Consider the following 22121-nt stretch of genomic DNA (forward strand, 5'->3'; position numbering starts at 1 on the left):
TCCAGAGGACAGCACTTTGCCGCACTCCTCCCTGCCTTCTGGCTCTTCCATTCTCTCCACCTCTTCTCAGGGATGGTCCCTTGACCTTTGGGAGAGAAGGCTGATACAGAAGTCTGACTTAGGGCTCCATCCTCACAGCTCCGTATTTGCCTAAGAAGGCTGACCACCAACCTCTCCTTTAAGTCTGCGTCTGTCCTCACAACCACACCCTTGCTGTCACCACGTCTCCCTGAGCACCTGGTGTTATTTCCCATATGATCTCCCTGTCAGTCACAGCATAGCCTGGCTATACACACCACACACACACACACACACACACAGACACACATACCACACACACAAATACACATACACACACAGAGACACACACGCACACATACACAGACACACACACATCACACACACAACTACACAAACACACACACACACACACACACACACACACACACACACACACACACACACACACACGGGCCAAAAAGAAAGCCAGACTTGCTGGTCACCTCCATCAGAAAAGCCTCTCCTTGAGGTCAACAGTGACTTCCATGTGGTCACACCCATGGTATTTCTCTTTATCAGTCATCAAACTTTTCAGCACTAGTCAGTCCAATTTGCCTATTCCTGCCTTTTGTTTTCTTCTTCTTCCCCGGCCCCCTTTGCTTTTTTTGTTTGTTTGTTTGTTTGGTTTGGCTTGGTTTTACTTCTCTTTTGGGTTTTGAGAAAGTCTGTCAAGTCTCTTCCGGGTCCCATGAGATTCTCCTGGGCCAGAAGCACCTTTAACTCCAAACTGAGTATTAAGTAATGCTTGGAAAACAACCCATAATTGTAGGCTGTGGGCGATTGATGGTTCTGGACTCCTGGTCAGTAACACCTGTACCAGCTCACCCTCACAGATCTGTTCATTTGTATGTATGGATGCAGGCATGTATGCATGTACATATATACATATACACACACAGACACACACCCACACGCAACAAATAAATGAATGCAATCTTTAATAAGTAAATGCAAGTTAAACTCTGACATATGCACATCCTTGACCCAGTCTCGTGCAAATTTCACAACAACACACATATGGTGAAATAATAATTGCCACATGTATGGAATGTCAATTGTAGGCCCATTAGTATATATTTAGATAAGTCATGCAGACCGCATTTTTGCCTCAGTCCACTGACAGTCTATTATGGCCACAGTTACCTGAAAAAACAACATGTCACAAATAAGAAAGTTCCTATGAGCTGAGGACAAGCCGTACTGGTTCACAGCCAGGGAAGGAAGTAGCTATCAGATCCATCCCCGTTCAGCTGATCAATGACAGCTCGCCTCAGTGGACACGCTTCTGCAAGCCAAACAATTGCTTTGCTTTGGAAGAGCCGGGGCCCATCAAAGATGGACTCAGTCTGATAAACACGCCTCTGCATGCCAACCAATCCAGCGGGGTCTCACTCCAGAGACCACACTTCTGCAGGGTGACGTCAATGTCAATCCTTGTCTGTCTCTGAAAGCCGGATAGCACCTGTCCTCTGCTGCCCCTAGACCATCCACAGCACGGTGCCATGCTTCAGGGAGACTCCTGAGTAACCCAGGTCTCTCTTGTGGGAGGAAATAAATTGGATGATTTTCTTTTCATAATTTCAAACGTCTATAACTGGATTCATTTGGTAGAGCCACCACAACACAGCACTAACAGACCCTGGGACTTAAACAGCAAAAATGCACGTATTTCGGGAGGCTAAAAAAAAAAAAAAAAAAATCCAAGATCAAGGTGTGGATGTGAGTCTAGAAGGCAGATGCTAAAGTTTCCAGGTGTTTGTGCTCCTTCATAGAGGCAGATGGATCATTACTGGGCAGGAGAGAGGTTATTAGGGGAGAGGTAAAGGAAAGGGCGAGAACAGAGGAGGGGGGAAGTGAAGTCTGCAATACTTTTTATGAGTCATTAACAATACTACCTGGTTCTCTGGGTTCCTTTAATTCTGGGTTTTTCAGAGCATGCTTGTTTGCTTGCATGAAGGTCAGGTGAACTACTTACTACCTCCCAGTTTTTCCACTGTCAGGGCCTTTTGTGTGTTAATTTCTTTTCTTTCTTTCTTTCTTTCTTTCTTTCTTTTTTTTTTTTTTTTTTTTTTAATTTTGGGAGTTTCATACATGAGAACTGTACTTACAACATTTCTACCCTTCCCACTCCCCCCTCCCCCTCCCCACCCCTCCTGCCCCTCTCCATCCTGTTTCTCTTATGTCATCTCTCCACTTCCTGTCAAACTCATGAGAGGGAATTTGAGCACACCCACCTTTTGCTAAGTCCTTTTAGTTTGGCTCATACTGCTGGGATTGGATAATCTATCAGGGGCTCTCGCCCCTGGGGGAGACAGACTCTCTATCTCTCTGTAGTCATTAGTTGCCTACAGTTCTTCGTATGGCGGTAGGGCGGGGTAGGGGGTGGGGGGTGGAGGGCGGGGCTTGTGAGATTTTCCCCATCCACATTGGCACATCAACTGGTGCTGTCACTATGCTGGTCTTGTTCAGGCAGCAATATTGTTGAGAGTTCCTGGGCACAATTTCCCTGTCATATACCGAAAACACTGTCTCACAGCACACGTCCTGGTCCTCTGACTCTTACGATCGGTCTGCCTGATGGACCCGCCTTCTCCTTCATTCATTCCTACTCTTCTCCCTCAACTGAGTTGGCTCCTCCACAGTTCCCAGTCATCTGCCTTCTTGTCAGATCACACGCTCTCCCCCTCTGTGTGTGCCTCAATTTTGTTCTCTTCTTTTTATAAGGATGTTGGGTCATATTAACTTAGCATTCATGGTGCTTCTTAAAAAAAAAAAAAAAAAAGACAAAAAAAACCTCAAGTATTCTAAAATGATCCTAGCTTTAAGTATAGTCACATTCTGAGTAGGTGGGGAACTCTACTCAGAATTCGGTGAGGGCTTAGTCATCTCGCTGTAGTCTAACAAAGTAAATACACTACACGTTAAGGTTTGGAAATGAAGTTTCCTGGAAAAGGGATATGTGTTGATGGCTCGGTACCCAGCTGGTGGCTGTGGAGAGGTGACTGGATCAGGAATGTCACCTTATTTTCCTTTTCTGTTGCTGTGATAAAATTCCCTAACAGAAGCAACTTAAAGGAGAAAGGGGTTATTTGATTCACAGTGCCAGGTGACAGTCCAAGCCAACTGTGGTGGCCCATGACACCTTTAATCCCAGCACCCGGGAGGCAGAGGCAGGCAGGCCTCTGTGGGTTTGGGGCCAACCCGGTCTACAAAGTTCTAGGCTAGTCAGAGCTACATAGCGAGACCCTTTCTTCTCAAAAAACGAACTGATAAAAACCCAATCAGGTTACATTCCATCATCTGCAGAAGTCAAGGGAGCAAGAGTTTGAAACATCACTCCATGGTCAAGAGCCGAGAACAACGAATTAACGAATGCTTGCCAGTGCTGATCACCCCAGATCACAGCCCACGCCACGGTGCCCCGACATTTAGGATGTGTCTTCCCATCTCAGTGAACCTAACAGAGAAATATCTCTGGGGCTGAAAAGGCAACTCAATGGCTAAGAGTACACACTGCTGTTGCAGAGTACCTGGGTCTACTTCCCAGCACCCACTTTGGGCAGTTCATAATCACCTATAACTTCAGCTTTGGGGGTATCCAACTCCTCAGGCACGTATGTGTGTATGCGAACACACACACACACACACACACACACACACACACACACACACGCCCACAAGCAGTTTTGTTTTGTTTTTCAAAAAAAAAAAAAAAAAAATGGGGCTGTTGAAGTGGTTCTGTAGTTAAGAAAGTGTTCTGCTCCCCTCCTGCAGAAGACCTGAGTTCAGTTCCTAACAAGCATGTCAGTGTCTCACAGCCACTGTAATTCAGACTTCGGTGGGATTGGACCTCTTCCTGGACCTGTATCCATATGGGCATACCCGTGGTGACTGGAGGATAGATGTTGAGAAAATAGACGGATGGTAGGTTGACAGGAAGCTGGAGAGATAATTGCTGGGGATTGAATAAGTTGTAAATACATAGATGGTAATTGGTAGATAGAAGATAGGACGGCTAGTTGGGAGTGCACACATAATCCCAGCACTAAAGAGATGAAAGCAAGAGGCTCGGAAGTTCAGGTCATCCTCAGCTATGTGTAGAAAGACCAGCCTGGGTTACATGAGAGCCTGAATCCAAGATACATTGTACAGGTCAGGTGTTTTGTTCTGTTTTGTTTTGTTTTGTTTTTGTGCAGGGGCTGTGCTAATTTTCTCTGATTCATTCCAATTTTAGTATATGTGCTGCTGAAGTGAGCACTTGTTTTTGTTGTTGTTGTTTTGTTTTTTTGTTTCTGTTTTTGTTTTTTTTGGGGGGGGTTGTTTTTGTTTTTGTCAACTTGACACAAGCTACAGTCATCTGGGCAGAGGAACCTCAACTGAGAAAAATGTCCACATCAGCCTGGCCAGTAGGCAAGTCTGTGAAGGCATTTTCTCGATTGCTAATTGATGCATAAGGTCCCAGGCCACTGTGTGTGTGGTGCCATCCCTGGGTTAAATAACGTGGAAACAAGCCAGTAAAACAGCATCCCTCCATGACTTTTCATTTACTTCCTGCCTCTAGTTTCCAGCCTTGAGTTTCTGCCCTGCCTTCCCTTTATGATGAGCCATAATCTGTAAAGCTGAAATAAACACAGTCATGATAGATCCATGGTGTTTATGATGACAACAGAAATTAAACTAGAATATAAATAAATAAGCAAGATGTATTTGTTTAAATGGGGGGTGGGGAGCCTAGTTTCAGGCTTGGGAAATGGTTTAGAGGGTAAAATGCTTGCCTCACAAGCACTTGGGCCTGAGTTCAATACGTATTGACAGGATGGCGGTAGAGGCTCCTGATATCAGTTCTGGATCCCTGAAAACAGGCGTGTCCCAGGGGCTCCGTGGCTGGCCACTCAAACCAGATTGATGAGTTCCAGGCAAAACTGAGAAACCCTGTCTCAAAACAAGCAAACAAACAAACAAACAAACTAAGGCACTTGACCCCTGAGGAACAGTATCCAAGGTTGACCCCTGATCTGCACACACACATATATGAACCCATGTGCACGCAAATACACGTACGTGCACGCACATGGATATACACACAAAGAAGCTGCGTTCACGTTATCTGATGACAGAGGTGACTATTTTCCTCTTTCTCAAGACTCTTCAACTATTTATTCCCATCAACTAAATATTTTCAGTCTTGGTAACTGTCCACGAGAAAGGAAACAGCACACCACAAAATGGTTTTATAGACAGGTTTTCATTCAAGGGCCAGTGAGTGGCTCAGCAGGTTAAGGTTTTTGCTACCAAGCTTGAGGACCAGGTTCGATTCCCCTGAACCCACATGACAGGTAGAAGGAAAGACTTGACTCCCAAGAGTTGTCTTCTGAACTCTGTATGTACGCTGTGGCTCCATATGAAATAAATAGTGTAATAAAATGTAATAAATGAGAAAGGGGTTCTCTAAGCCTTTTTGCCTTGAACCAAAAAAACAAAAAACGGGCTAAATACTTTTAAGCTGTTCCTAGAGGTGATGTCTCTTAACTCTATGTGATCAGAGTAGAAACCGTGTCGGTGAGGTAATGTATCAGGAAGGGAGTTTGAACAGCAAGCAATGTCACAGGAGAGGGAATAACAAAACCGTGTGGCATAGGAAAACTTCACTGCTTGCTTTTTTGTGACCCTAACACTGAAAACAAACTTGGACACGTTACCGGGCATTCACTGGAAAACCGGTGGGAAAACATGAACAGCCTTCTTAACTTTTCTTTTTCTGATGACTGTATCGTCATGGAAATGAGCGAGTGAAAAGTCCCCAGTTCATCTTTGGCTTGCAGGCTTGTGGATGCTTTTCTTTCTTTCTCTCTTCTTTGATATCCCTCCCTCCCCCCCACCCCCTCCCCACCCCGTGATCCCCAACACAGCTACAAAGAGCACACACTTCTTCTTTTTTAATCTTGTGGAGACTTTAAAGAAGATTCTTTAAAAGAGAGGACTGGAGGTGGGGGCTGGGGAGAACACCCCAGATGACGTGGGCGCCTAAAGCCAGAGCAACTGTGGAGGCTTAAGTCCTGGCTGGGTTACCTCAGCCCTTCTTGTCTCTCAGCCTCTAGCCCTCTCCACCCCCAGAGCTGTCATCAGATCCAAGGACACATCTGCTGGCTCAGCATAGGAGGGAACTCCTAGCTCCAGGAGACGCTTGCCAAGCCACCGCCAACCATTTGTATCTAAACGTGGTCTCAGTTTGAGCAGCAAGGGCTGTCTGTCACTCAGCCACCTGGGACAATGAGAGGTGGGAAACGGGGAGGCTCTGAAAACTCCACCAGACACCTGTATCCTTGTCTGTAGAATTTTTAACCTTTTTCCTCTTGTCATGTACGTGTACACACGTCCTGGCAAATGTGTGAGCGCACGTACACATGCATGGAGCCCCGGGCTCACTTACATGGCTAGGATCCCTAGCCAGCCTGCTCTGTGGTTCCCAGTCCCCACCTTCTGAGGCTGGAATTACAGCTGGGCCCCCTCAGCCACCCAGCATTTACATGGGTTTCTGGGGGCAGGTCCCAACTATTGGTCTCATGGCAAACACATTAATGACTGAGTCATCTTGCCAGTCCTCAATCTTTACATTTTTGGCAATCTCACCACCCACTTTATTCTTTCTTATCCCTCTCCCAGTCCTGATGATATTCTTCTTGTTGTTCTTGTGCTTCTTCTTCTTCTTCTTCTTCTTCTTCTTCTTCTTCTTCTTCTTCTTCTTCTTCTTCTTCTCCCTCTTCCTCCTCCTCCCCCCTCCTTCTTCTGCTGCTGCTTTTCCCCTTCCCCTTCCTCCTCCTCTACTTCTTCCCCACCAGTCCCCTTCTACTTTCATGACTTTGCTTTTTTTGTTTGTTTGTTTGTGCAGGTAGCCACAATCGCTGTGTGTCCGTGATTGCATGCCATGTCCAGAAGACGGTGTTTCATGTCGCATCTTCCCATCCTACCATCAGCCCTACGTCTTACACAGTAACTCAGCTGTCCCTGTACAGGTCTTTCCCACACCCCCTCATCTCCACGTGTCCATGGCCCTACCTGTGTTCCTGGTCACCCCGTGTCACTCTAACTTACTCCCGGGGTCTGAACGGTTTCTGATGAACTCAGCACTTGCAGCCACAGGAATCTTTTCAAGAGGAAACTTGGAGGGCGTTCCCCTCCTTGCTTGAAACTCACCATTAGGATGAAGAGCTGGCCCCTCAGCATTCGCCTGACCTTCCAGTAGGCCATCAACCTTCCCTCTGTTGCTGCTTCCCTGGCATCTGCCTGTTTCAGCTTCCTCAGCTCCGATGGGATGGATATCCTAAGAGTTCCTGCCTCTCAGTAAAGTGATTGCTTCATAGCATGAACCGTGAGTTCAATCCCCAGCATCCGTGTTAATAACAAAGAAAGAAACAAAAGCCAAGGGTGGTGACATTTATTTGTAATCCTAGGGCTAGAGATATGGAACAGTGGGGCTCCTTGGCCAAGCAGCCTAACGCACTTGGTGAGTTCCATGCCAGTGAGAGACTGTGTTGCTGCTTTGAAAAAAAAAAAAAAAGATGAATAGTGACTGAGAATAACACCTTAGTTCACCCTTTGACTTCCACGTGCATGTACACACAAGGGTATCCTCATCTCTACCACCCGTATGTACATAGAGGGAGCGATTGTATCTTGAAGGAGATGACCTGTCCTGAGCCTTAGCAGAGGAATCTTCCAAGGACTGTTTTGTCAGCATAGTTCAAAGTTTCCTGAATTCCAGGCACTCACTATGCTCGGGCAACAGTCATCTGAAAAACAAGTTCTCTGTTGTCTCATATCCGGCAGTTCCACCCTGGACATAGACCCAAAAGAAATGAAAGCAGGGTCTTGAAGAGATGGTCTTATGCTTTTGTTTGTAGAAGTATTATATATGCCGATGGAGGGGCAGAAGCTATTCTAGTGTTCATCAAAACAGGAACCAATAAACACAATGTGGCATGCTCGTAAAGTGGGATTGTATTCTGTCACAAGAAGGAAGGAAATTCAGATACATGCTCTATACTCGAAAGTCTAGGCCATTCAGCTAAGGAGAAAGACAGCAGACACACACACACACACACACACACACACACACACACACACACACACACACACACACACAAAGACAAAAGCTATGTGATTCCAGTTCTTTCCAGCAGCCAAATCTCTGGGTCTAGAAATAAGAATGGTGGCTCCAAGTGTTCCCACAGTTGTGGCCCTCCTCCCTCTTACCCTCCTCACTCCTCCTCCTTCTGTTTTGTTTTTGTCTTGTTGTTATTGTTGTTTGTTTTTTTTAAATTTATTCTTGTTACATCTCAATGGTTATCCCATCCCTTGTATCCTTCCATTCCTTCCTCCCTCCCATTTTCCCCTTACTCCTCTCCCCTATGACTGTGACTGAGGGGGACCTCCTCCTCCTGTATATGCTCATAGGGTATCAAGTCTTTTCTTGGTAACCTGCTGTCCTTCCTCTGAGTGCCACCAGGTCTCCCCCTCCAGGAGACATGGTCAAATATAAGGCACCAGAGTACATGTGAAAGTCATACCCCACTCTCCACTCAACTGTGGAGAATGTCCTGTCCATTGGCTAGATCTGGGTAAGGGTTTGAAGTTTACGGCCTGTATTGTCCTTGGCTGGTGTTGTTTTGTTTTTATAGAGACAGGTTCTCTCTGGGTAGCCCTGGCTGTCCTGGAACTCATGCTGTAGACAGGGCTGGCCTCGAACTCAGAGATCCACCTGCCTCTGCCTTCCCAAGTGCTGGGATCATTTGCCGCCACCACTTGCTTCTCCTTTAACGTTCGTCACTGCTGCTACTGTGTGTGTGGCTTGCTGCATGCACATGCCTCTTGGCACATGTGTAGAGGAGGTCGGAGAACAACTTTCAGGGGTTGGTTCTTATTTCTACTATGTAGATCCTGGAGACTGAACTCAGGGCATTAGGCTTGGACACAAGCTCCTCTACCATCTGAAGCACCTCATTGGCCCTGCAGTCATCCTGATTGGTTGGTGATGCTGCATCATGGCCTCAGTTTGCATTATTCTAGCGGTTAATGGTGTCAGATGTCTTTTCATGGATCTGTTGGCTATCTTATATCTTTAGAGAAGCAGTAATTTAATATCTTCTCCTTTTTTTAGAAAAAGATAAAACCAGGTTGTTGTTGTTGTTGTTGTTTTTAAAGACTTATTTATGGTATTGTGAGTGTTGTGGTTGCACCATGTGGCTCTGGTGCCCATGGAGGACAGAAGAAGCTGTTGAGTGCTGTAGAACTAGAGTCACAGGTGATTGTGAGACACCACGTAGGTGCTGGGGACTGATCCCTGGTCCTCTCAGAGAGTGGTCAGTGTCTTAACTGCCAAACCATCTCTCCTGCCACATGACTTTTTCAAATGTTGAGTTATAGGAGTTTCCTTATATATTTAAGCTGCAATCCTTCATCAGATACTGTCTCTCACTTAATAGATTGCCATTCTAAAATATTGTTTATTTTTTCATGAGTGTGTGTGTACAGAATACACTGGAACTTGCCATGGTACACATGTAGAGGTCAGAGAACAACATTTTGGGAGTCTTGTTTTTCTCTTCTTTTACCATGTGGGCAGAACTCAGGTTGGGAAAGCACCTACTGAGCCACCAAGCTGCCTCCCTAAACTGCCTTTGTAGTCGGTCAATCATGCATTTTCTGGACATGGCAGTTTTAAGTCTGATGTGATCCTATTTGTTTATTTTCATATTTCTTCCCTGTGTTTTTGATGACATGTCTCAGCATGCTGTTGCCTAACTCCATTCTTTTTGTTTTTTAATTTTTTTTAATTTTTATTTTTTGCAGTCCTGGGGACTGAACCAAGGACCCAGTGTATGTGAAGTGAGTTCCCTACTAACTGAGCTGCAGCCTCAGATACCTATCCACTTTTAAATATCCTCGCTTCATTTGCCCATGTCTGGTTTCCTACTCCATCACCTCCAGGTAAAGAAGAGCCTGCCTCTTCTATGGTGATGTGGATCTCACCAAGTCACCCCAGCTGGCCTGGAACTCATTATGTAGCCTATGCTGGGACTCACAGTTACAGGGACCCATAATCCTCGTTCCCCGGCCTCCAGAGTGCTGGGATGACAGGCTATGTTCCCTGAACATAAGCTATGCATGTCAACAGGCCTGCAGAACGCTTGCTCGGTGACTGTCCATGTTTGACAAGGTTTGACTTAGAGTTTACAGCTTCCCGTCCCTGGGCAGTGCCTCAAGATTCTTCTAGTAGACACTATGAGGGGAGGGATGAGAACCTCAGGAGAGGAACCGCTTGCCATCTCATAATATGGCACCCAAGCTGTTGATATCTGAAGAGAGTTTCATCCTAGAGAGGGTCTTGGGGGGGGGGGGATGGCATGCTCTTCCTGGGATGGAACCGTCAGAGGGAGGGTGAATGTGAGTCTTTTAAGGGATGCTGAGGACAGCCAGAGTGAGGTCAAGGAGAGCTTGGCTTCATTTCCACCCCTTTCCTCTGCAGCAGTAGGCAAGGATTGAGAGTCACTTCCTCAGAAGAGGATCAACTATCAATACCTCCAGGCATACGGAAATACAATCAGGGTCCACAGCTTCCCACTGATGGACACATGCTTGGCTTTGTCAGGCCCGCATGGAGTTAGTTCCTGAAAGCCCTGGGCAGGTCCACTTTTTTTTTCTTTTTTTTTTTTTCTTTTTTTTTTTCGAGACAGGGTTTCTCTGTGTAGCCTTGGCCATCCTGGACTGACTTTGTAGACCAGGCTGGCCTCGAACTCACAGCAATCTGCCTGCTTCTGCCTCCCGAGTGCTGGGATTAAAGGCATGCGCCACCACGCCCGGCTTTTTATTTTTTTATGTGAAATCTTGTATTAGCAAGAACCTACCACCATCCCACATCTGACATACCTGATGATTGTCTTTATCTCACTAGGTGATGTGTCACCACCCTGCCCTGTAATTGGCAAGATTGCTGGGTCGGAGCGGATAGAATACAGCTTGTTCCTGATGTTTCCTTGGAGAGTTTCACTAACCAGGGTCCTGCATTCTGATTCTTGCTCGCACTGTGTTTGGAGTTAGACTGCATCTTCCCCCCTCAAGCCCCGTGGGAAAACCCAGGGCCAGTGAGATGGCTCAGCTGGGTAAAAGTGATGGTGGCCAAACACGAAGACTTGAGTTTAGTCCCTGGGACCAGGCAGTCTTTTTCCAGCGGGGAAAGGAGAGACCTGACTCCTGCAAGTGGTGTTTTGACCTCTACAAGTGCCCATCCCCCTTCACACAAAATAAAAAGTTAATGTAATTAAAAAATAAATAAAATCCACTGTCGCCACTGGGTGTGGCCGCGCAGGCTTTTAATCCCAGCACTCGGGAGGCAGAGGCAGAGGGATTGCTGTGACTTTGAGGCCAGCCTGGTCTACAAATCGAGTCCAGGAAAGCCAGGGCTACACAGAGAAACTCTGTCTTGGACCCCCCCTCCCCCAAAATAAAACAACAAAACAAAACAAACAAAAAACAAAAAACCCACTGTCAGGGTCCTTATATCTATTAGGACAGTCCTCAATAAAGTTTTTCTTACAGTATTTCTAACAATTCAATGGTTCTTAGTTTTCTTTAACAGCATTAAAGTGTATCTCTTTTTCTTCACTTCCCGAACCAGACAGCATTATTCCTTAAACTCTCTTGGTATAGAAATATGGTTCTTGGGTGGCAGGCCCAAAGACTCCCGCTCCCCCTCCCCTTCTGCTAGGGTCAGGGAAATGAGCCTTCTTCCTGGCCCTTGCCTGGGGCCTCCAGCCGGCAGCTGGAGGGATTAAGGAAAAGAGGCTCCTGGCGTCCCTGAGTCTGGAGTGGCTGCCCAGGATGTCCCAGGAGAGCCCGTGGGCCAGAGGGCTGGAGGCTCCCAAATCAATCAGGGGTCTGAAGGTCACTGAATGGCGACCTTTGAATCAGAAGCCTGGTGTCCCTGAGGCTTGTACGCACTCCAGGCGGTGGGGGAGAAAGGCAGATGTTTGAATCCAGTTCTTCTCCCAGAGAAATGTCCTCTCATATCGTCGGCTCAAACTCCTTATAGCACGTTGTCCCCCGCTTCTACTCCTCACTCTCATCTCGCCAGCACTGCAGTCTCGGGGGCAGGGGTGGGGGGTGGGGGGGCAGTGAAGGGAAGTTTCTAGCAGCCACCAGTTAGCTTCCTTTCTGAAAGCATCTAGCAGCAGCCTCAGGAACAGATAAACAGATACTGCCAGGTAGGAAGCATCAAGGAGTGAAAACTGTCCACAGTTGCTTAAGAGGCTTCAGCCACTTTAATAAATCAGACAACAAGGGATATAAACGTCGAGCCAACAAAATGGCGCAGGCGGAAAGGCTCTTGCCTTTTGAGCCTAGTTACTCGAATTGGAGCCCCAGGATCTGCTTGTGAGGGTGAGAGGGCAAAGTACAGAAGTCAGTTCTGTTCTACCACGAGAGTCCTGAGGATTCTCACGTCCTCGGGCTGGTTGATAAATGCTTTTACACTCTGCCTGTCTTTCTTTTCCTTTCTTTTTGTTCAGGTGGTTTGGGATTTTGTTTTGTTTGTTTGTTTGTTTGTTTTCTGAACCAGAATCTAGATAAGAAAATCGGCTCCTGAAAGTTGTCCTTTGACTGCCTCAAAAGTGCTCTGGCATGTGCACCCACAGAACACACACACACTATATATATATACATATATATATAGTGTGTGTGTGTGTGTGATTTTTTAAATGTCAAGGAATATATTGGAAACAATGTCCTCCATTTTCCTGAGCTTTTACTTACACGGGTAGGAGAACCAGCTGCCACCAGCTCTGACTGGAAAGGTGGTTGTTTCACACCTTCATACTCCATACCAATCAGTATTCAGCTCTCTGCTAATTTAGTCCCACTCACATGAGTACACTGCCTAATGGAGTGAAACGGAGGTGATATCATGCGTGACGGACAAACTACAATAAGATCATTTATTCTGTACATTCTAATATGTTGGTATTAGGTGACAAGATGGTCACTTGGTAAGAGTGCTCACCGCGTCAGGGACATCTCCTGCAACTGTCTGAGGCAACAGGCAGCTTCCTGGCCAAGCCAATCTCTATTTATTTATTGATTTTTGTTTACCATCCAGGGCCTTCCAACGGCACCTTGCTAACTAAGCAAGAAGGGCAACTGTGTGTGGTTTTGTTGACTTGGTTGGTGCATGAGGACACAGGTACAAAAGTAAATCCTTTTGTACCTTACTGTCCAGAACTTACCGTTCAGTGTGAGTTTTGACACATGTGAGAAGGGGATTACGCTCGCCAGTGATGAACTTGAACAGGAGGCTGGTTCCAAGAATAATAAGTCAATTATTTGAATGCAGAGGCAATAAACAAACTCAGATATGTTGGGCTGGTGTTCCAATTTTCATGTGGTAGATCAGTGTGGGTCACTGCCCCTTTTTTGGGGTGGGGTGGGGGGAGGGCTTGCTTGTGTTAGCTGTTTTGCCTATCTGACATTTACATTACGATGACTACCATTGCCAAAAATTAAAGTTACGAAGTAACAATGAAACCGTTTTCTGGTTAGGGATCATCACAGCATGAGCAACTACATTAAAGGATCACACAGCAGTAGGAAAGCTGAGCACCACCCGTGATGGAGTAAGACTCCTCCCCCTCTGTTTTGCTATATGTTGGATTGCATCGCTTTACTCCATGTGTTTGTGTGTGCCCATGTACCTGGGTGCAAGTCAGGAGAGGGCTTGCTGGAGTTGGTTCTCCCTTTCCACAAGCTCCTCTGGTGTGGTGGCAAGGACCTTTGCCCACTGAACCATTGTCCCATTTCTCTTTCTTCCCTTTGGTTTTGTTGCTGCTGTGATGGCGGTGGCAGTTCCCTTTTGTCTGGAGAGATTGCCTCACTATGTAGTTAGTTTAGGCTGTCCTGGAACTCACAATGTAACCCAGGCTGGCTGGTGTCCTGAACCCTCGGTCTTCCTGCCACTCTTTCCCAAATGCCACAACTTTGGGTATTTGACATCACAGCAAACTTTTACTTTCTTATGAATGGATGAATGAATGAATGAATGAATGAAGATTTAGATGTCGTATTGGCAGGTTTCTGTTGAGTGATATTGCCAGGCTGGGCAACTTTGGAGCTCCCACCACATAGATCTCAGGGATCAAATTCCTCAGGCTTGGTGAGAAGTACTTTTACTCTCTTAGCTGTCTTGCTGTTCCTCTTCTCCATATTTATTGTGCTTTTTCCACTTATCGATGCACATAAATTTTTTCTATAATACTTGAAAGTGGCAGTTTGTGAAATTCCCATGCAAAGTGCCCAGGAGAGACAGAGATATTACAAGGGAAAGCAAAAGACTTAACGACAAGCCATCTCCAAATACGCCTTGTTGGCCTGTCAGCTGTTTCAAGCTGAAACTCCCAAAGGAACTGTAGCCACAGGAAGGGCCATTCGGCCTGCCTCTCTCAGGAGCAACAAGCCATAAAGATCCTTTCACACACCAAGGCTGAGGCAGAGCCTTGATGACCACAGGCCGGTGACTGGGCTGCCCTGAACCTGTGTAAACACCATGAAGTAGCTCTTATCTCCTCTGAGCCTGACGGCCCCATATATCTCCAAACGACAGCCTGGAGTTTATTCCCCCGGTCAGAGACCCATCTGTCTTGTCCTTCCTTCTCAAGCATATTACTCTTTGTCTGAAATGTGCCAGGGAACATTTGCACATCAGATGCTCATGAAAGCCTCCGTGGATGTGTAAACTTAACGCAAGTTTAATGTTTTCTCCTCATACTTAGCTTTTGTATTGGTTGGGTCCCTAGATTCAACCAAACAACTCAGCGAAGAGAAGACACTCTTGTCTTTCTCCATTTCTCTCCTTTTCTCTGTGTCTGTCTGTCTGTCTATCTTGCGCGCGCGCGTGCACGCACACATGTGCACACACACGCGCGCACACACACACACACACAGTGATGCAGACACGTTGTGTGAATGTGTATTTCCCCAACTTGACGAACTAATGGCTCTGTTGGGTTGACTTACAGGGGCATGATGGGAAGTTATTTGCAAGAGCGTTGTACGACCCCACCCCACACACAAACAGCTGTTCCAGCATGAACTCTCACCTCAGCACAGGCAACAGCTTCCCTACAGCTGCACAGAGAGTTCCTTTTCCGTTCACCTTTACTCAGTGTACTCCACCCAGGATACTGAGATCATGGGTGCCTGGGGCAGAGGGAGTGCAGCTGCCGGAGAGGTGGGGAAAAGGAAAGAGTGGCAGGAGCCTCAGGTGCGGGTCTGATGACCTTTCCCAGCCCCTCTGTCTTTGAGGGAGCAGTCGACAGGCCCCTAACTCTTGCAGGTAGTCAAGGCTGCTCTGATTAAGATGGTAACGGTGGCCATGCCCTACGGATGGTCTTAAACCAATAAACAGAACGAAGACTCCCCACTCATCTCTTAGTTGCAAGGGAGAGAAACCATTTCAGATAGATCCATTCACCAAGGTAGCGAGGTGGACTTTACTGTCTGATGCTGGATGCAGCATTCAAACCTCATCACAAATGCATCTCCTGTAGCCCAGGCTTGCCTCAAACTCACAAGGTAGCCAAGGAAATTTTGAACTCCTGATCTCTTTGCCTCTACCTCCCCAGAGCTGCAATTTCAGATCTGCATTCCCCCAACTTTCAAGTTCATGTGGTGCTGGGAATTGAACCCCAAGCTCCCTGTGTGCTGGACAAGCAATCTACCAACAGAGCTATATCTCCACCAAGTCTCGTCCTCTGCTTTTTTTTTTTTTTCCTCAGTTGAACTCAGGATCTCTTCAACGTGCAGCAGGGTGGGCCCTGGGAGGTACGGCTTCAGAATCTGTGCTGGTTTGTGCTACACGTGAGCAATTGTCTAGATCAGGCAGGCCTCTGGTGATGCCTGTGGACAAACATCTTGGTTGTGTTCATTGCTATGAAAAGAGTCAGGCAAAAAATAGAAGGCACTACTCCCTACGTTTTGGGGTCCTGGACTGAACACCAGGGGAGAAAGTGAATACCAACTTGCAGGCATTAATTCATCCCTCTCTGCTCTTGACTGTGAATGTCATGTGACCAGCGGTTTCAAGTCTCTGCCTCACTGGCTTCCTACCATGATGGATTGTCGCCTGGAGTACTGAGCTAAGCTAAATGCTTTCTTTCCTAAATTACTTTTGTCAGGGTATTTTATCACAGCAACAGAAACTAAAGTAAAACGCAACCCTGTTAGAGCCCAGAGCAGACTGCTGCTCTTACCACAAAGCCTACAAAAAGCCCCACCTCTCTCAGACACACTGGCAAGTCCCTTCTAGGTGCCTGTGTATTGTCTCTCACCACGGAAGTAAGTTTATATCAAAGAAGGTATGGCCGGGCGTGGTGGCGCACGCCTTTAATCTCAGCACTTGGGAGGCAGAGGTAGGTGGATCTCTGTGAGTTCAAGGCCAGCCTGGTCTACAAAATGAGTCCAGGACAGCCAAGGTTACACAGAGAACCCCTGTCTCGAAAAACCCAAAAACAAAAATTTAAAAAAAAAGAAAGAAAAACAAAGAAGGTATAGGGGTGTCTATGGCCATACATCCTGTTCCCCACTTGCTCTTTTACCTCTCACTGGGGGAAATCTAGGAGCTTGGCTGTGAAACCCCAACCTATTCCTCAGAATGGGTCTCCCCAGCTCTACCACATGGGCCTGGTTTCCCCTTCAGAACATCCACTGTGCTGTCCCTTAATGGCATGGAGGCCCCAAATCTCCTTAGTGTCCCTAGCACATGGTTGTCTATCTGTCTGTCTGCCTATGTTGTCAATACTCTTCTAGTGTCCCCTTGAGGCCTCTCAAACCTCAGGAAGAAATGTAGCTTGAAGTGAGAGATTTCAGCCGATGTAGTGCGTGCCCTTGGCTGGATCTTGTGTGTGACCAACCCCGTTCCCAGATTTTGCTAAGGACTCAGCTGCAGCGTGCCTTAGGAAACGAGAGCCAGGAAAGAAACTACAACCTCAGGGGAAAGCCACTAAACATTTGGCAGGAGAAGAGGACATATGGTGTGGGACACATCGTAGCTATTCTAAGGAAGGCCTGCTGGGGTATTCAGATGGGGAGATACTCCTGTCGGCTTGATTCAGCCCTATCACCAGGTTTTCCCTCTTCTCTCTGATATTTTTGGTGGCACGGCAAATATATATATATGTATGTGTATATATATATATATATATATATACACATACATATATTTTTTTTTCTGCCTGCCTCTTTCTATGAAACACTCAGCGAAAGTGGGAGGTGAGTCACAGTCTATGCTTGTTCAGGCTTTCCAAACACGTGGCCGTTGGTTTTGTGGGACTTCGCATCAACTCTCCTACTCGGTCGGTCCTCACGTGCTTTAGTGCCATGGTCATTTCACCCACAAAGACACTGAGGACCAAAGAAGGTACAGAACGTGCCTCGGGCAGGGGCGGGGGCTGGAATTAGTGTAGAGGCCGGCAGCTGCAGAGATTCTATCCTCCGCTGACACCTGCCATGCTATGTCTCCCAAACCCATTCAGCAGCTTTCTCATGCAGCCTGATGTCACTAGGTAGTCATGGTCCCCTCATAAGCAGTGTATCAAATGGCAGCCATCTGTGCATTAAAATCAGATTTTTTTTTCCAGTCCATAAAAAAAAAAAGGCACATTGCAGGAGTTCTTGTCCCTCCCAGCGGGTGGTCAGATAGGACTCTCCAACTGTGACATGAACGGCACCAACGGATTTCACTGTGCAAGCCTCGCTCTCCAAATGAAGGGTCACACACTTGGCCGCTGCATAGAAGGCAGGGGCCCCTGCTTGGCTTAGAGGGTTGAGGGTGACAGAGTGCTCCAACCAGTTTCAGCAAGGCTGGGAGGAGGTGGGGGGGATGGTGGTGGGGGTGGTGAGAATTTCTTGGCTCCAGGAACTAGCTGTCAGGGAGAGGGGTATAGCTGTCCCTGAGTGATGGAATGCGGCCAGCAGCTGTCTCTCCTCCATTTGAGCCTGCACACTGGCAAGGCTTCCCCATGAGATCAGACTGGTCCTACTCTCGGGCCACCTATCTGTGTGGGAAAGGCTGGCTTCCCTTGAGCCTAAGAAGAATACCCTTAGCTGGCCTGCTGTGGGCCTGTGCATTCCCAAGCCACGGGCTAGCCACACAGAGTGTCACTCTCTCCTCCGCTGAGCTGTGGTGGGGAGACAGGTGAGGAAAGAAGCGGTTCCCTGCAGATTAAGAGGATGGCTGGTTTCTCTAAAGGTGAAACGACATGGCCTGAAATCAGCTGCCCTCTAAGTACGGACGCTTATACCCACAGTCAAAAGTGCCTCCCCCGCCCCCACGCGCCCAGCACCCACGCCCAGTTTCTCATAAAGAAGCCTCTCTTTCCACAAACACTGGTGGATGTAGAGACTCACAGCTTCCCAAGACGCAGAAAATACGAGAGGGATGTGGGCCCAGTGATAGCTAGGTAGCATTACCGAAGAGGGAGAGAGGGCGGGGAGGAAGGGAGGGAGCACATCTGAGCTGAGAGATAAGCATTAGCAGCTGTGAAATGCCGTTCTCTAGATTCCACAGAGCCACTGCAATCATTAACTCACAGAAGAGACTGTGGCTACCTGTGCTCGACCCCCGACAAGACCACAAGACCAGCTCTGTCAGCCATCATTCATGCAAGGGAGAGGCCCTACTGTGTTGGGTTGTTTGGTTGAGGATTTCTATTTGTTTGTTTGTTTGATTGCTTGGTTGGTTGGTTGACTTTTTTTTTTTTTTTTTTTTTTTTTTTTTTTTTTTTTTTTTTTTTTTTTGAGATAGCTTTCTCTGTGTAGCCCTTGCTGTCCTGGAACTCACCCAGTAGACTAAGCTGGCCTCGAACTCACAGAGGTCTACCTGCTGGGATTAAAGATGTTCCCCACACCCCATCTGGCAAGGCCCTACTTTTTATTTCTAGACTACTGACTATTAATAGACTCTAGGAATGGGGGACATGGGGTGGCAATCAGCGTCTTTAGTTGGGTCCCCTCTGCTGAGCCCACTGGGCTGCAATACACAGCTTTAAACCTACAGTCTCACACATGGCCCTGGTTAATCTCAGGGAGTCACAAAACAATACAAATAGATCTGAACAGGAGAGTTTGTGTGGGGGGGGAGAGGGGGGACGGGGGACAGAGTGGATAGGGGTTGGTAGAAGCTTGGGGTTGGGAGTAGTCAGCATGCACCGCACACATGTTCAAAGTTGCTTTAAACAGTAAAAATCTACCATAGGCACAAAAATCTTCTTGCAGAAGAGACATTTATGAGGAGACATGTATCTCCATAGGACATGGTCTCTGGGGATGGGAAATGCAGAAGACGGAAGGGCCAGGGGTGGCCTGAATGTTTCTAATCTGAGAGGTCCAAGGGTCCAAGACAGATAGATACTTTATCTGCCTATTTCACGTATCCGTGGAAGAAAAATAAACTCCAATTGGATTAAACAGAACAAGGAGGATTGTTAGGAACTTCCCCCAAGGAACAGCTAAGGGAGATGAAGACCCAAGTGGAGAGCAAGATTGTTAAAAATGACAGTGGAGTGATGAATATTTTGTGTTGCAGGTAGAAATACACAGAAGTCTAAGGATCAGAGACAGAGACATCAAAAACATATTTTACTTAAGGTGTGAAAGCTACCGTGGCGATGGGGAGACACTACTACAGAGAAAGCCACAAAGAGTTATTCACGCATCCTGAGTTTGACCCTGAAGGTCCTGGTACATGTTAGGTGGGTGTGGTGATACGATGTGTTCACTCTTTTAACAAAAACACAATATCGCATTTACTTATTTTGTGTACATGCGTCTAGATGCATGAACACCACCTGGGCACGTGTGAGAGTCTGACGACAGCTTGCGGGAAACAGTTGTCTCTCTCCGCCACGTAAGCACATGGGATTGAATTTAGGTCATCAGGCTTGGCTCATTGGATACAGGTGCTTTGTGCTTTTAAAGACACCCTTGATCTCCCCCCCCCCCCGTCCCCCATCTTCTGTATATATACAGCTCTTTTCAGCTCCTGGGATCTCAATTAGATCTTCAGAAGTCACTGTAGCTGGTTTGGGGGATGGGACATATGACCTAGTTTGGGCCAATAAAGAGTAAATCCTGGGAGGATTTTGTGGGATGGACTGGAGACAATTCCTTCCGGCAAATCAGAGCCTAGAGTTGGGCAATGAGCGATTTCTGCTGAACTTTTTGAGGCGTCCACATTGCAGTGATGCCTGAAGCCTCTGGACTTTTCAATTGTGTTTCAATAGTCACTCTCCCCCAACCCCCTCTCTGTGTGTGCTTTAGCAGTTAGAGTTGCCATGTCACGGGGAAAATGTCTCCAGAAGATGGACAGTTAGGCTTGTAGTTTGGAAGTTGTCTTTCCTGGGATTGATGAGTGGGAGGGGAAAATTAAGAAAAATAGCAGTGCAACGGAGAATTCATGGTGGAGCAAACTAGCCGTGTTATGGGAGAGATGTGTCCTTGTAAAAAGGTATCGCGTAGATGCATACAATTAGAGTGGGGGCTGGCGAGATGGCTCCGTGGGTAAAGTTGCTTGCTGCCAAGCCTCAGGACCTGAGTTTAAATCCCCGAGCCCCACATGGTGGAAGGAGAGAACCGATTCCTGCAAGTTGTCCTCTGACTACAACAACAGCACTGGGTACACACACACTCTCTCACACACACACAAATAAATAAACGCATGTGAAAACAAAAGACTATAAAACAGGAAAGAAGTAGGAGACACATTTATGGATAGACACCTATCTCCGTAGGACATGGTTGCCAGATATGGGAAAAGAGAGGAAGGGCCCAGGATGGCTTGAATGTTTCCAATCTGCCATTATAAGAGTCCAAGGCAAGGATTTTATTTGTAATGTCTATTTCATATATCAATGAAAGGAAAATAAACTCCAATTTGGACTAAAGAAACAAGGCAGATTACATCTGTTAACCATCAGAGGCGCAAACGATACTGTCAAGATGTGATCATTATGTTTCAGTGCCTGGGAACTGTGAAATTCTAATCTGGCATAATTCTGTGCAAGAGGCCTCATCTCAAAGAGGCAAAGATGGCTGCTGGTGTCACTGGGAATGGTGCTGCCAGCTAAGTCACCCCAGGGAAGCAATCTCTCTATTACAACATCAATCTGCAAATGTTCCAGACCCTTTGGTGAGTCAATTCTCGAGATCCTGATTGGCCAGGCCTGGAACAGACTTCATCCTAGATTGGGGAATCACGTCACCTCAATCTAAACTGTTGGGCTCGAGAGTGGAGGTGATCTGATTTCTCCAGGGAAAATAGAAAATGTTCGAATAAGGGTAGGGGAGAAATTGTTAGAGAGGCCCAAGTCATCAGTGGCCTATGTCAACACGTACAAAATTCGTTTTGGGACTCGTACGAGGGAGTTTTCATTCACTTACATTTATTTATCAATTACATCTTATTTTGTTGTTGTTGTTGTTGTTGTTGTTGTTGTTGTTGTTGTTGTGTGTTTGGGTACACTCTCACCATGGTGTGTATATAGAGGTCAGGGAACAACTTGGTAGAGTCTGTTCTCTTCTTCTGTCATGTGGGTCACTGGGATCAAACTCAGGTTGTCAGGCTTGGAAAGCGCCCTTACCCACTGAGCCATCTCACTGGCCCACAGTTATTAATGCCCCCCCTCTCTCCCTCCCTCCTTCCCTCCCTCCAGTGTGTTTGTGTGTGTGGTGTGTGTGTGTGTGTGGTGTGGTGTGGTGTGGTGTGGTGTGTGTATGTGTGTGTGTGGTGTCGTGTGTGTGTTTGTGGTGGTGGTGTGTGTATATGTGTGTGTGGTGTGGTGTGTGTGTGTGGTGTGTGCGTGGGTGTGGTGCGTGTTTGTATGTGTGCGGTGTGTGTGTGTGGTGTGGTGTGTGTGTGTGTGGTGTGGTGTGTGTGTGTGGTATGGTGTGGTGGGTGGTGTGTGTGTGTGGTGTGGTGTGTGTGTTTGTGGTGGTGGTGTGTGTTTGTATGTGTGTGGTGT

At 46.9% G+C, this 22121-nt stretch overlaps 1 protein-coding gene and 1 non-coding gene across 2 annotated transcripts in view; one reads left to right on the top strand and one right to left on the bottom strand.

Annotated features, from left to right (window-relative positions):
• LOC127203049 (ubiquitin carboxyl-terminal hydrolase 29-like) overlaps positions 1 to 22121 on the top strand; it is a 230338-nt gene that overhangs the window by 27282 nt on the left and 180935 nt on the right. The window lies entirely within an intron of this gene.
• On the bottom strand, positions 4211 to 4318 carry LOC127204083 (U6 spliceosomal RNA). The gene has a single exon (XR_007832438.1). It is a non-coding gene; the product is annotated as a U6 spliceosomal RNA (small nuclear RNA).

This window comes from Acomys russatus, chromosome 19, assembly GCF_903995435.1.
Source record: "Acomys russatus chromosome 19, mAcoRus1.1, whole genome shotgun sequence".
Classification (NCBI taxonomy): Eukaryota; Metazoa; Chordata; class Mammalia; order Rodentia; family Muridae; genus Acomys; species Acomys russatus.